A 15,601-nucleotide genomic window follows, 5' to 3' on the forward strand; every position below is an offset into this window, starting at 1 on the left:
ACCAAATTTAACGTTGGATTTTTTGATCTTTTACAATATATTTATTATCTCCAAAGCTAAAGCTTTATAAGTTATGGTGGTACGGTCGGAACAATATAATCGCAGATTATAGCGATGCTTGGATAATAATCTAAGCCGAATGTCGTGACGTTACCTTGTCAAATAAAAAGGTTTTCAATGCAAAGACTCATACTGATCGTTTATACATACATATGTATACTATATATATTCTAGAGAATGTTGTTGTTGTAAGGATTATATAGTCTGCGCTAGAATGGTAAGGATCAGATAAGTTGTCATCGAGGCCGTCTCGTACACCTCAGGAAACGTGCTGTTTCGACGGGGTCGGACCATAGTGAAAGGGGTGTCAGATGTGTAGGGTTGGCTGGGCATGAAAAGAGTTGGTTAAAGTCAATTGGGGGAACCGTTGCACACTGGATACATGTTTTATATGTCGGAGTCGATTCTGGATAACGGAAGTTTAACCTACTACGGTATCCAGAACGAAGCTCGAGCTTGTCGTCTGCAATGGATTTTTCCCCGAAAGCCGATTCTACGTTACCAGAATTGATCCGGATTTTATCCGGCCAAGGAGTATTTTTTCAGAGATCTATCTTCGTTTGGAAAAAAGGCAATTAATATTTTTACTATCCATTTTTTATTAGTTATTTGTTAATTTTAGAAGAGTACAGAAAAAAATTAAAAACTAAAAAAAGTAAAAAATTTCAAAAATTATGAGCTGACGAAGTGGGGGGTCTCTAAAAATTTCCACGTGACCATACACATGATTTCAACCCTCCTAGTTATCTGAAATCAAAAAGAAAATATTATTAATCTAGAAGAATGTTGTTGAACTGCGGAAAAGTGGGAATAAATTTGTTTCACAGAACGGCGAAAGTTTTTTTGGATCACTTTATCTGACTATTTCGAATTTTTTAAAAATAATAAAAATAAAAATTTGGGAATGGGGCTAGTTCCAACCATAGACAAGTCTATAAAGAAGACTCTATAAAAATTTCAAGTAAATCGGTCCAGTAGAACCTGAGAAAACGTGGGTATCGTTCCGAAAAAGTCAGTTTTGAGAAAAACGCGTTTAAAGTTTCGCGTAATGTCTTTTGTTCGATTAGTTCCGGCCGAACCAGTTTGGATGCCGGGTCAGAAAAATACCTATATCTCCGAAAATAATTTGAATTTTGAAAAATCCTCTTGTACACATATTCTTGAATAGTTAAACTTTGAAAATATAAAAAAAAATTAGATTTTTTTAAATTTCTAGACCAGAATACCCCCTTAAACCGAAAGCTACTTCTTCATCATCTGAATTAAAATCGAGTGTGATTTTTTTCGTTAAAGTAATAGTAAATATGCTATTTCGTGAGTGTCCCCGATAAAGTTTGGTTGGGTTACATTTCAGATCTGAACGCCACATACCATTGGACATTGAAAAAAATCGCTTCTTTGGGTTACCAAAAAATCCCATACATGGATAAAACGATCCAAATTTATCGACAAAGCTAGTTTCGATTCCAGCCAAATCTCTAGATTGATCGATGGAGTGATATCCAATATGTTTAACCTCAGTCTAACAAAAGTTACGCAACCACTTACCGGATAAAGTGTCGAGATGTTCCCATTTTCTCTATTTCCCGAGAACTTTGGCAACTGGCGTACCCCAAAATTTGTATCCTCAATCATATTCTACAAATGTTATATGATTATGTGTCCGGTTAAAACCGCTATAACTGATAACAGCAAAATATTTTTGAACTAAACTGACAAAAAAAAAATATGTTTGCTCTGCTTCGAGAGGATGTTTGGAGTATTTTATTTATTTTGGTCACTTCCATTTCATCTTGTACTGCTTTATATCTGAACCATTTCTAATTCATCATAATGGAAAGTTGGTTCTTGCAGTCACACTGTCTTTGTTGTTGTTGATGCTGTTGCTACAGAAGTGCCGTTGCATTAAATTCCAAGCGCATGCCATTATACTGATCACCACTGCACTAAATCAGGGAAGCTAGTTATGGTGTGTAAGTTGTGCCCTAAATACTGCTTTATATATATAAAATCTGTATATATGTATGTATGTATGTATATATGTATGTATGTACATACTATATACTTCCAAACGGTAACGACGCCATTTAAAAAAGAAAAACGACTTGAATGCGAGTAGTTGTGACGCCAACTATGCGGCAGCATCGCCACAAGCCCCTCGACCATCAACTCTATTATCCTGCCGATTGGCTTTTAAAAGTTGTTTTGCTGTGCCAAGAAAGCTTTTGTTGTCGCAGCGATTTATACATATATTTTTCCATAGTGCCTAGCTGGAGCATAGTGCCTTACATATATTATAAACATAAACATACATATGTATGTTCGCTTATATATCTAAACGACTTATGCGCGAATATGTTTAAAAGCATGCAAACCATTCAATAATTTTCGCAGCGCGCGAAGCCCTAAGAGTGCGTTGGCAATTTGCGTTTTTGCTTTACTCCGGTAATTTTTTGCATTTACCGTTTAGATATCTAAATGCCAAGCCCACTTTACCCAGTTATATACATACATAAGTGGGTGTGCTCGGATATATATGTATAACATCGTAGGTATGTTGTAGAAAAGCGCATAAGAAGGTAAAGATACCAGTTAAGTGTTCGCGTTTATGCGTAATCCTCGCATTTACAAGTTCACAGCGCGTTTGAAGCTACATGCGGCAGTCAACGACCGTTAATCCCGTAGAAAGTATGTGAGTGCCAATTTTAGAACCCATTTCTTGAAGGCTTCTGAGTTGAAGGCTTGCAGCTTTTAGTCTAAATTTAAGCATTTTTTAGAACGTTTCTAAAATTTCACAATATTATTGGAGTGAGAGCTGGAGAGCTTTTTACAATTTTATAAACCACTGGTGTGAAAAGGCTTTTTCAAATTGTAAAAGTCATACAAGACACCGATGACTGAGAGCAGCGTAGCTTTTTAAAGATCTAAAAGTCCTCCAAATCAAAGGTGAGTGAAATCTATGTAGCTTTTGATAGTTCTAAAAGCTCCACAAATTACTGAAGTGTAAATGCTTTTTAAAGTTGTAAAACTTCCGCAAATCACTGGTGAGTGAAAGCTAGGAAACTTTATAAAGTTCCTTAAATTATTGGTGTGCGAAAGGCATTGAGCCTTATAAAGTTCTAAAGCACTATAAATTACTGGTGAGTGAAACACCGGCCGGCCGCCCAGTCCTCAATTACGCCGCACCAATATGGTCGCCTAAATGTAGTGGTACGCAGATGAGGAAACTTCAGACCTGCCAGACCACGCACTCCGGACCACGACAGGATGCCTCTTGATGTCTCCCATCGAACATCCACATAGTGAGACGCTTATGCTCCCAGTTAAGGAGCATAATAAACTCCTCTCCAAGCAGTTCCTGCTAGGATGTTTTCTCAGAAATCACCTCTGCAGCCACCTGCTTGGAGCGGAATCGCCTCCCGGGAACATCATAAGATCTTTCCTCAATTACGTCGACGACATCGAACAGTACGCCGACCGGACTTCGGACGCAACTAACTTCCGACAGGTACTGACCGCCATTCACAGTGGAGCTATCAACACCTTCACCGACTCCCTTCCAGTAAATGGCGTTCTTGGAGTCAAATCACCACCCATTGCAGACGAAGAGCTCGAGTTGCCGCGAGAAACGCGAGTGACCCTTGCGCAGCTTCGTTTTAGGTACTGTAGCAGGTTAAACCCCTATTTGTCCAGAATATACCCTGACATATCCATAATATGTCCTGCATGCAATGAGTCTCCGCATGACACTGGCCACCTCTTTGCATGGCCCGCCAACCCCACTCATCTAACACCCTTTTCCCTTTGTATCTAAATGTACCTAGTACAGATAATGTCTTTTCCATACAAAATGGGTTAGTTTATTATTGTTGTAAGAACAGTATAAAAACGGTCTTGTTTCGAATGCCTTTCTCTGTCTGATATAAGTCCAACTCCGCTTCGTTTATCTAGCCTCTAGTGTGGTGGAAACAAACAATTTGTAAGGACGCATGTAAATCCTTTATTAAAGAGAGATTGATATGAAAAGAGAGAAAATTTGGAAATCCACCAAACATTTCTCAATTTTATTCTTTTTCCATGAAAACTAAACACTTTTTACAAGTATAACTTGAAAGCTTTCTCAGTTGAATAAATGCGAGCCGAAATACTTAACTCTAAACACTTTAAATTGCTGAGAGACGATGAATCGATATAATTAAATATAACTAGAAGATCTTCAAATTATGTTACTCGTATTATTATTAAAGGTCCATGATCTTGATTATTCTTAAAAGGTACACAGATCTACTTCTTTTCGCCATTTACTGCTGGACTCAAAAAAAGTGTAGGTCTAGGAGATTTGGATCCAGCATATGTTCTCTATAATCTCAAAAATGCAAGACAGTTCTTATTTTTCATCACAGATTACACATTTTTTCAACGCCATTCTAAATGGCAAAACATTTAGAAAATTTTTCACTTTGTGGTTTATGAAAACTAGTGCAAATTTGTGTGGAAGCTTTTGTCAACAAGCAGTCAGTTACTCACAGAAATTTAGTCACTTCTGGCTTATCTGTCAGTGGTGTGAAAGTTTGTTTTCACAATTCACTATCTTCGTAAATTTGTTGCTCCACTTTCATAACTATGCTCATTCATTTCGTTAGACTGTTCTACAAGTAAACAGGGTGGTCCATATTTTTATGCCGCTGACTCGATTGACTTCAAACTAGCTTCAACTTCTCCTCCAATAATTGGTTTCGGGTTCAATTGTGCGGAAGCGCTGTGAATATTGCTCTTAGTCGTCTCTATCGCTAATGTTTAGTTGGTTGACATAACATTGAGGATCCCATGTTACACATCCAAAAAATTCAACGGATATAATTCGGAGGAATACGGTTTTGAAACTTGAACTTTTGCTAAAAGAGTTGCGAATATGATCCCAGAGTTTGGCAAGCGAAACAATTATTCTATCGTATGTTGAATGAGCGGCGAGCATGCTTTAACGAAAGATCGTATCAGTTCAAGCCTTAAAATTCTGGAGTTCAAGCCTTAAAATTTTGAATAAAAAAAGTTTATATTGGCTCCGACTGACCCATAACGGGCTCGCAACAGTTTCTCACAGAAAAATGCTTTTCAAATTAAAGACGGTTAAGCGGTAGAGGTCGCACGAGGGAGAAATATCCCTTGGTAAGAAACCGCGAACGGGGAAGGCGCCAACCTTTAGCGAAATCGCTAAAGGCGCTGGTGTTATACTCGTAGTACTTGGGATGCTCGATGTGATAGCCGTGCTCATTAAGTGCTGATATGAAAATCTGTTTCACTGGAAAACCTTTCGGATCAATTAATTGTGCTTTTTAACTGTACATCTACAAATGGAATGTATGGAGTAGGCTGAGGTGAAAACATCCAGGCACTTTCTCCTCCAATGTCCAACCTTTGTAAGACTGAGGTTGCAGCGTTTCGGCAGTCTTACCTTCGGCGAACCAGGAAGCATAGCTGGAAGTCATAGGCTCAAAGCGCTTTGTCGATCAATTATGTAGCTTAATTTACCACAATGGTTCGGCGTTCTAAGTCGTCCAATTCAGATCCCTGTCGACATCGACCTCTTAACCTAACCTAACTTTGTAAATAAACCGCGTGAGAAAAATTGTTGTCGCTCGAGAATTGAGTATCCGTCGAATATTCTCGATGGCCTTAGTATTCAAATCTCACGGATTTTATGCATAAAATGTATTTTGAAAGAAGTTTGTAATATTTCAAAACTATTTTTATTATAAAAGTTTTGTAAATGTCGAAATATGAGAAAGCCCCTATAAACCACAATGTTTATCCCATGACCACTTCTTCTTCTTCTTCTTTATTAACGTATAACCCGCTTACGGAGCTATAGCCGAGTTTACAACAGCGCACCAGTCATTCTGCCTTTCCTGTTTGGAGATTCCAAATGCAATCACGTCCTTCTCCACTTGCTCTTTCCAACAGAGTAGAGGTGCCGCTCTTTCTCTGCTTACCCCGGTGGATACCGCGTCGAATACTCTCAGAGCTGGAGTGTTTTCTTCCATTCGGACAACATGACCTATCCAGCACAGCTACTGTCTTTTAATTCGCTGAACTATATCAATGTCGTCGTATATCGCGTACAGCTCATCGTTGCATCTACTGCGGAACTCGCCGTTGCTAATGCTCAAAGAACCCGTAAATCTTCCGCAGAACCTTTCTTTCGAAAACTCGTAACGCCGATTCATCAGATGTTGTCAGCGTCCAAGCCTATGCAGCTTATAAAAGGATGGGGATGATGAGTGACTTGTAGAATTTGGCCTTTGTTCGTCGAGAGAGCACTTAACCGCTCAATTGCCTAATCAGTCCGAAGTAGCACCTGTTGGCAAGCGTTATTCTGGTCGTTGGATTTCGTGGCTGACGATCCCATAATTATCTATCTAACCCGCAAGCATTTTATAAAATAAGTTTAGCTTACTACAAAATCTCATACGGACCTTCCTATACACCCACGCAACTGCGTTGCCAGAGTTTTCGCTGCGTATTTTCATTAAGAAGATTTATGTGCACAGGTTTTTGCAAAGCTGCTTGTTTTCTTTCTTTCAAGTCCCTATTTGTTTGACGCCATTGTCCTACCGAATAGAAGTCGTAAAAAAATATGCAAAAAATATGCTGGCTGCCAGCCAGAGTGGCACTTCTGCTTCTATCATACATTTTATTGCTGTTTCGTTTTTTACCTACTTTCAGCTGTTGGTTTTCTCATTATTTAATGTATGAATCTACTTACTAACGGTAAAGCTATTATTTTCTTTTCTTCCACTACTTAACCCTTCTAAGTAGTGCGAAAAGTATTTACTAATTTATACAAAGTGCTTTTGATAGAGTGGAAATATATATGTGCAAGCGTCTATATGTATTAATATTAACATACATACAAATATATTTACATATATATTTACATATACATATATATAAGCACATTTTAGCTGTGGGTTGTGCAAATTTTACATGCCGTTAGTCTATTTCCGCTCACTATTTGAAAAATTAGTTTTGGCGGCACTAAATTAGTTACGTGTGTATGCTTGTATTTACTTGAGGACATTGGGGCGCCAAAGCGTTCGTTGCCGGTGTTGTAAACAATAACAAATAATAATACACATTTCTTAATTTAATTCACCTAATTCTTTTTAGCGCCAAGTTGACTCTTTAGCGTGGTGTGGCAATGTTGGGGAAGTGGGTGTGTGCTGAAAGTTGGCATATAACAGCGTGTGGCAACAAATGTGTGGTGGTGGGTGTGTTGGTCTGTTCATTTGTGTTTTACATGAAAACAGCTGTGCTCACTGAAATATGCTTACATACTAGTATATATGGTAACAAATGTTTCTTTGTTCTTATGTTTCAAGTTTCGATGAAGTTGTAATGAGAAAGTCCGCGAACTGTTACAAATTCGCAACTTGATTACATACATACATATATGTATATTTATAGATATATAAATGCACATACAGAAACGTGAATAATTACGTTATATTTGTATGTTACTCTGAGGAAGAAAATTTTTGTTGTTTTCATAGAATCACACGATTCTTTTCAACTTCTTAAGCTCAAGCCCATATATTATGTACAGGATGCGTTCCAAAGTAAACAGGACTTTAAAAGAAAAACAGAAAAAATGGTTTTTCGGCAAAATCAATATATGTTTTTCAAAATAGTCTCCTTCTGCTTCAATACAGGTTTTTGCTTGGTCCAAAAGCATGTCGCACGAGTGTTTTAGCTCCTTGGCCGGTATGGCCGCCAGTATGCCGGTGCAAGCCTTTTGAATGACCTCTACGTCTGCGTAACGCTTTCCTTTCATAGGCAAATGCATTTTTCCGAAAAGTAAGAAGTCGCACGGTGCCATATCAGGTGAAGACGAGGAGCGGTTAATGGTTACTAAGTGAAATTTGGTCAAATAATCGTCCTTCGAATGTTGGATTCTGAGCAATTTTTGATCGTCAGTCAATTTGTGCGCAACAAACCGTGCACACACCTTTCGTAAGCCCAAATGTTCGGTCAAAATGCGATAAATCGATGTTTTGGAGATGTTCAATTCCATTTCCATGAATTTCAATTATGATTTTGGCTGATTTTTGTTGAATTCACGCACAGTTTCGATGGAATTTCCGGTGATCACGGATTTTGATTGGCCCACATGTTGATCGTCATTTATGTCCACACGACCACTTTGAAAACGTTGAAACCGCTCGTGCACTCTGCTACGGGATAGGCAATCATCGCCATAAATTTATTTCATCAATTGAAATGTTTCGGTAAACGGATTTTATCAATTTTAAAATAAAATTTAATGTTGGCTCTTTGTTCGAAGCTCATTTTCGCATCGATAACACAAACATACTGACACTTAAAACGCAATAACTTCACTACCAATCAATGAAATGTCATGAAATTTTCACTGGACAATCGATAAAGATAGCAGATTTTATGTAAGGCACTAGTCGACATATAGATGGCACCAACAGGGTGCGCTAGATTCAAAAAGTCCTGTTTACTTTGGAAAGTGCCTTGTATAAGGCTCATTTTTTATTTTCTAACGGCGCCATGACGGTGACACGTTGTCCGGTGAGGATCCCTGTGAAACGCAAACAGAGCTTGCTTCAGCATTGGGGTAAACCGCCAAACCATTACAAAGCGACTACATGCGATGGGGATGATTCAGAAACAAAGAACTTGGGTTCTTTATGAGCTTAATACCAGGAGAGATACGAAAAAAGGATTATGCTGCATGACAACGCTCAGCCTCACGTTGCCAAAGCCGCTAAAAGCTACCTGGAAACGCTTAAAAGAGAAGTCCTACGCCACCTACCCATTTTCCAGACATTGCACCGTCCGATTATTGTCAAACGAATCGAGAAATGGCTTTATACTTGCATCACAAGATGAAAAGTATTACCGTAATGGTATTCGAGCTTTGCAAGAAAGATGGAGAAAAGTTATGATTATAGCTTTGATTATACTTTTGCAACAGGTTACTGGGTGTAATATTTTTGTTCGCCTAACGGTTATATGTACCCCTAAACTAATCGATATAGATATAAGGTTATGTATATAAATATGATCAGGATGACGAGACGAGTTGAAATCCAGATGACTATTTATCTGTCCGTACGTCCGTACAAGCTGTAACTTGAGCAAACACTGAGATATCTCGATGAAAGCCGGTATGCGCATTCCTTGGTAAAAAAAAGTACAAGTTTGCAGATGAGCGTAATCGGACCAAAATCATTTACAAAAAAAGCAAACATTAATACCGGTTCCGGCACTCGAAGTGTAACCAATTAAAAAAGTCATAAATTCGGTTTCGAAAATTATTTTTTTTTTATTTTAAGATACAAAATGTGTGAAAATAATCATAAATTCAGGACCAATTCACTTTTGCTCGATATGACCATCTTTTGCTTTAACTATGGCCTTGAGACGGCCAAATAACGAATCGCAAGCTGCCCGAATGTGACTTGCCGGTATTCTGGCCCAATCACGGACATCGGCTTTCTTCAGCATCTTGAGACTGGTGCATTTTTTACTTCGGACCTTGCTCTCCAAAATGGCACAGAGAGAATAATCCATTGGATTCGCATCTGGTGAATTCAAGAGCCATTGTGTGTTCGTAATGAAGTTCGGAACGTTGTTTTTCAGCCATTCTTGGTTCACTCGCGCTTTGTGAGACGGTGCTGAGTCTTGTTGAAACGTCCATGGTTTGCGACCGAAATGTTTGTTTGGCCACGGCTTCAAAGCAGTCTCCAGATTACTTTTCCGATAATATGTCGCATTTACTTTGACGCCAGGCTCGATGAAAACAATTGGAGAGCGCCCATCTGCGGTGACAGCGGCCCCAAACCGCTGACTTAGATTCTCGTATGAACGTCGGTCGGTCAAGTGAACCCTATCGTTTTGAGAGTTGACGAATTACTCAATTGCAAAAATTTTTTCGTCAGAAAACACAATGTGCGGAATTTGACCGCTTTCGGCCAAGCGAAGCGACTGCTTCGCTCTCTCAAGTCTTACTTGTTGCTGCTTCGGTGTGAGATCATGGGCCTTTTGGAACTTGTAAGGCTTGACCTTGAGCTCATTTTTCAATATGCGTCGGATGCTGCGGTCGGATATTTTCAGTATTGCAACCCTGTATTCACTAGTGGCATGCATGCTCATATTCACAAATACACATATGCATATGTACATATATAGTATAATACATAAATATTAAACTTGAAGTCATTAATTTGCCACGCATCCATTTGGGCTGGCAACCAGTGAACCGTGTTAATCGATAACGATTACGATTCCAACTCAATAAACAGCAACAAGTAATGCAGTTGGCAAATCCGTAGAGTGCAACAACAAAAACGATATCTTATAAGCGTTCCACAACAATACCCAGCAGAATAAATTAAAAGTGCCCAAATTGCAAATTCAACAGCAGCGTAATAATTTATGGCAAATTTACAAGCTGACACGCAAGTGCGTTGCGCACAGAATGTTACCGGACGTTTGAGATTAAAATACACGAATTTCCACTCAACGCCTGGCAGAGCTCATCGGCAATTATTTATGTGTTTTTTCTGCACAAGACAGCCATCTACGGTAAATTTTGCCATGCACCACAACAAAAAAAACTTTGAATTTAGATATTTCATCTTTAACACCGAGTTGTTGTTGCTACGCATATCAAATAAATATTGCTGTGTAGTGTTGGCGCAAGTTCTTATACCCTGAATAGGGTGTATTAAGTTTGGCATGAAGCTTGAAGCAAACAGAATGAAACATCAGAGCTGCCAGAAGAACAAGCTATATATAAACTATTACTTTAATCGATTTAGCCATGTCTGTCTGCATATGCGGATACTAGTCCCTCGGTTATAGATATTGATCTGAAATTTTGCACACAGCCCTCTCTTCTCAAGAAGCTGCTCATTTGTCGGAACTGGCGATATCGTATATAGCTGGCATACAAACTGAACAATCAAATTCATTCATCTTTTATTTGACGAGATATCTTCAAAAAATTTGACACGGATTGTTGTACTAGGCAATATTACAATCTGCAAAGAAATTGGTTAGATCAGACCACTATAGCATATAGCAGTCATATATACTAAACGATCGAAATCTAGTTCTTATATGAAAAACTTTTTTATTTGAAGAGATATTTTCACGCAGTTTGACGTAAATTATTGCCCAAACCAACGGTATATTCTCCGATGAAATTGTTCAGATCGAAGCACTATAGCATATAGCTACCATATAAACTGAATAATCAAAATCAAGTATTTGTATGAATTTTTTTTTTTGACAAGATGTCTTCAGGAAATTTGGTATGGATTATTTTCCAAGGCAACGGTACAATCTTTGAAGAAATCGTTCAGATCGGACCTCTATAGCATATAGCTGCCATACAAACCGATCTGACCGTACAAAATCGAATACTTGTATGGAAAGTTTTTTTTTTGTCAAGAGTATTTGTTATTGTTCTCTGTTTCTTTTATTTCTTTGTGCCACAAAATTCTCGGTTTATATAATTTGCCAATTGTTCTTGGCATTTGCAAAAATTTTAACAGCAAACACAGCAGAAATGCGTAAATAAATCCATAAAGCTAACGTGCGTAGCAACGTGACTACTGACACACACAAACGCAACACATAAAATAACGCGTGTTAATGGCACATAACAATAAATTATTATGGCAATTCCCAAACAGTAGGAAAACTACAACAATAAGAAAAACAAAATATATCGCAGTCAAGTAAACTTTATTATTAATACTTGCGCATACATACATACAAAAATACATATGGAGTATAAAGTCAGTCGGTACAAATTACACGCCACAAGCGGCAAGTGCAAAAAATTAAATAAACAAAAAATGGGAAATGGAAAAGGGAAATTCCATTTTTAGCTGCGCAGTTGCAACATATTTCTCGGCGGCTTACATATTGCCTGTTGCTGCTACCTGCTGCTACTGGCTTCAAACCTTGGCAATATAACCAGTAACCTCTGACTTTGTAACGTACTACATATGTACATGTAAGTACAATTTATATATATACCGTTACGTTATGGGAAACTATACATATTTATATATTTTGTATACATTTCATTTGTTAGGAATTTCTAGACCTGAATACCATACATACAAGTATTGTTATGATATATATATGTAACTGCAAAAGCTTTCGACTAATGGAGCTTTCATATTTTTTGGTTTGGTGATATCTTTTATATTGTTGTGTTAATCAAAAACGAACCTCAACGTCTTGTCATAAGACTATTAAATCAGTCAACATAAAAAAATTTGATTATATTTTTTTTGGAAAAAGCTCTTCGGATGGAAGCTTTTATATTAATTGAATGGAGTCTGCTGTACTATGTGTATAACCAAATGTTTTGCAAATAAGGCAGTTGAGGTGTAATCGAACATTTTATACTCCTGCAACTTCCAAAAACAAAAGCTCAGGAGACAACTTTGAGTGTTCACCAAACTTTATTTTGAAAAACAAAAACAAAAAGTTCAAAATATTTATGTCACGACGAAAACAAAAGCTCAGGGAACGCCTTCCAGTGTTGACCAAATTTTCTGTTGAAAAATGTTGCGAAAAAGTTCAAAATATTTATGTCACGACTTCCGAAAACAAAGGCTCGGGAGACTCCAAATATTTTTGCCATTAGAAAGCTTTCGTGGCACCTTTGTTTAGATTTCATATCTAATAAAAGATAACTGCAAAGTGTTATGTTGGAGACTCGGATCTATAGAAGACATTTGAGTTTACCAGTGAAACATGAAAGTAATGTAGGCTAAGCAATCTGTTATAGTATAAGTTATCAATGGGTATTAGATTATGTAATTTAGTTATACATTAGACTATACTAATGTGTACTCGTTATAGAATTTGATTAACAACATTCTTATCTTTCAGATTCAGCTATCAATATAACTGGTTTTAAACCTGGTAAGTCTTAAGTTAAATTTTTTAATATACTTATATAATACATATGTGCACGTTTCATGTATTCAATTTTATTAGTATACAAACAACATATTCCAGAAATAGACGCACATGCTCTTAAACATTATATAAAGGGTTAAATCTATTTGTAAGCCAGAAAAAGACGTTTTTCGGATATTGTTCTCCAATTTTGGCAGTGAGCTTGATTTTTCCGCTTAAAATTATCTAAAATCCGAAAAGTAACTGTTACTACTATTGTTGAATACAAATATTGATTTGAGAACTAATATTGAGTTTTGATAAAATGGCAGTAAACATTTAAGAGTGGCTTAAAAATCTAAAATTTTTATCAAAAAACTTTATTTCTGATAAATAAATCCAAGAGGTTTGTGGGGAAATTTCAAGTAGATCGGTTTAGCCGCATGGTACATAAGGAGGCGCATTCTGAGGGATATTTATCAGGAGGACAGGATTATCGTGTCATGGCCTGAGGAAGCCATTAGCGTTAAGGAATTCACTGTTGGGACCCTTGTTGATATTGAGGAATTTTTCAATAACGTTCTACCGGAAGCATTTGTAACTGCTTTAGACGGTCTTGGTGTTGAATCAAATCTCAAACACCTCATTTTCAGTTTTCTGTGCGACAGACTGATTGAAACGGAATGGGAAAACTCACGTGCTTGACGAAATGTCGAGTTATTTACTAGAAGATACAAGATCCCGGTGGCAACGTTAACAAAAATGGGAAACATCCGTCTACAACCGTTGAATGCAGTGAAATATCATATCATTCTGGATATGAAGCTTCATAGAAGCCGAATAGAGAGCCGAGAGAGTTGTGGGCGGGAAGAAGCCGTTGGAGAAGAGAGGTAGTGAACTCCTTTACGGATGTGTCAAAGCTTGGAGGAGGGGTTTACTGTCAGGAACTCTCTATCCACTGCAGCTTCAAACTTTAGCAGGAATTTGTAAAGCTGATGAACTAGCAAGAAAGCGGGTCGGTGCTCCCATATCCTCTTGTGTCCTACTACTAGATTGTTGGGTTTCGCGGAAGCTTGGCCATTATATATAGCAGTCCACGTGCAATCTTTAATCAGCCATCTAACCTAACCTTACATAATCTAATCATTAGGCTGAGATAATTAGATTATTCACTAAATTCGTTACTTCCGGGTTGCGAGTCTTCGCAAGTCTTTGGTGAAACCAAAAACAGAAAGCGGAATAATGATTGCTTCATTTCCGAATAATTAGTACTTCTTCTTTCTGTGTAAACCAGATTTCTATTAAAACTCTCTTTTGTATTGCCCGAAAAACGTAAAGGCGATGAAAATCTGAGTAGTTTTCGTTAGAAATTTAAAATTAAAAATGCAAAGATTTTACTGTATAATCATATATAGTATCAGAAAGTATTATATATTATTTTATTTTATTTATTATATATATTTTGTTTGCTTACGAAACTGTCAAGTACTTAAATTACTCTTCTAAGTGCCTGTGGTTGCGGTTGCAGTTCTTTAGAGCAATTATAAAATTGAGGTTAGGTTTCACGTAATCTATAAGTATGAGTTTTAGCTAAAATTTTTTATGTACTATATATCTGAATTAAAATCGTTTGCAGAATTTTTTAGTTGTATTTATTATGAATTATAACTATTATTATGTTTCACGTAATTTATTTTGTCATGTCGTAATGAGTTCTGTATTCCGTTGTATTCCAATTTCTTCGAGTTTCATTATAATTTTATTTTTCTATTTTCCAAAATGGTGGTTTTTTCCCTAAAAATAAGGATCCAACGCAAACAAGCTTTTTGTTTTCAGTTTAAAATCGGCCTAAATTATAATTATTTTTATATTTTGCAACAGACAAGTAAATCTACAACTTTGAAAGAGTCTCATTGATTAAAAAAAAATCATTAAAATGAAATTTATTCAACGAATATACCAAGTATTTAGGCATACTGTGTTGCTCATACGACATGTTGCACCAATATATGAATGCATATGATTCATAATTTAAACTGCGTATAACTTTTGAAGCAAATTTTGATGAAAAAAATCAATATGATCTTCATTGTAGAGCGGAAAATTTTGTATTAGAATATTATGTTTTGAAAGTTGTAGCTATATTTTCTTTGTAGATAAATAATTTATTGCAAAGGATCGAAAATCCCAAGTTAATTATATGGAAAAAGTTAAATATTAAATTTAAATTAAAAAAGAAAATAAAATGCTTACCTATACTTCTTTGTTTAGGACAAAATTTGAATTTTAAGCGACTGTTTGCGAAAAAATAAACAACTTGGCACAAAAACGTACACCCTAATGCACATTCAGAAAGCGTGTGAGTGTGAGCGAAGTGCAAAGTCAGAACAAATGCACCCATTTGTTTTACGATACTTAAGTTGGCTTTATGACGCTGACAATTATGACTAATTGAAATGCTTACTTTTATGTTTCACACTTGTCAAATGTTGTTAATTATAATTTATTATAGCCATTAGAGAATTTATGGCACACAAACACCCACGCCTTTACTTGACTTTTACTTTACCTCAGTTCTTTTTACGGA

At 36.8% G+C, this 15,601-nt stretch overlaps 1 protein-coding gene across 3 annotated transcripts in view; it reads left to right on the forward strand.

Moving 5' to 3' along the window:
* The window catches only part of LOC126760479 (probable protein phosphatase DDB_G0282105), a 109,074-nt gene that overhangs the window by 29,169 nt on the left and 64,304 nt on the right, over nt 1–15,601 (forward strand). For all 3 annotated transcript variants that reach the window (XM_050476126.1, XM_050476124.1, XM_050476125.1), the window contains exon 3: nt 13,006–13,038. The gene's annotated coding sequence lies outside the window, so the exon portion shown is untranslated. The remainder of the gene's footprint in view (nt 1–13,005; nt 13,039–15,601) is intronic.

This window comes from Bactrocera neohumeralis, chromosome 5, assembly GCF_024586455.1.
Source record: "Bactrocera neohumeralis isolate Rockhampton chromosome 5, APGP_CSIRO_Bneo_wtdbg2-racon-allhic-juicebox.fasta_v2, whole genome shotgun sequence".
In the NCBI taxonomy this organism is placed as follows: Eukaryota; Metazoa; Arthropoda; class Insecta; order Diptera; family Tephritidae; genus Bactrocera; species Bactrocera neohumeralis.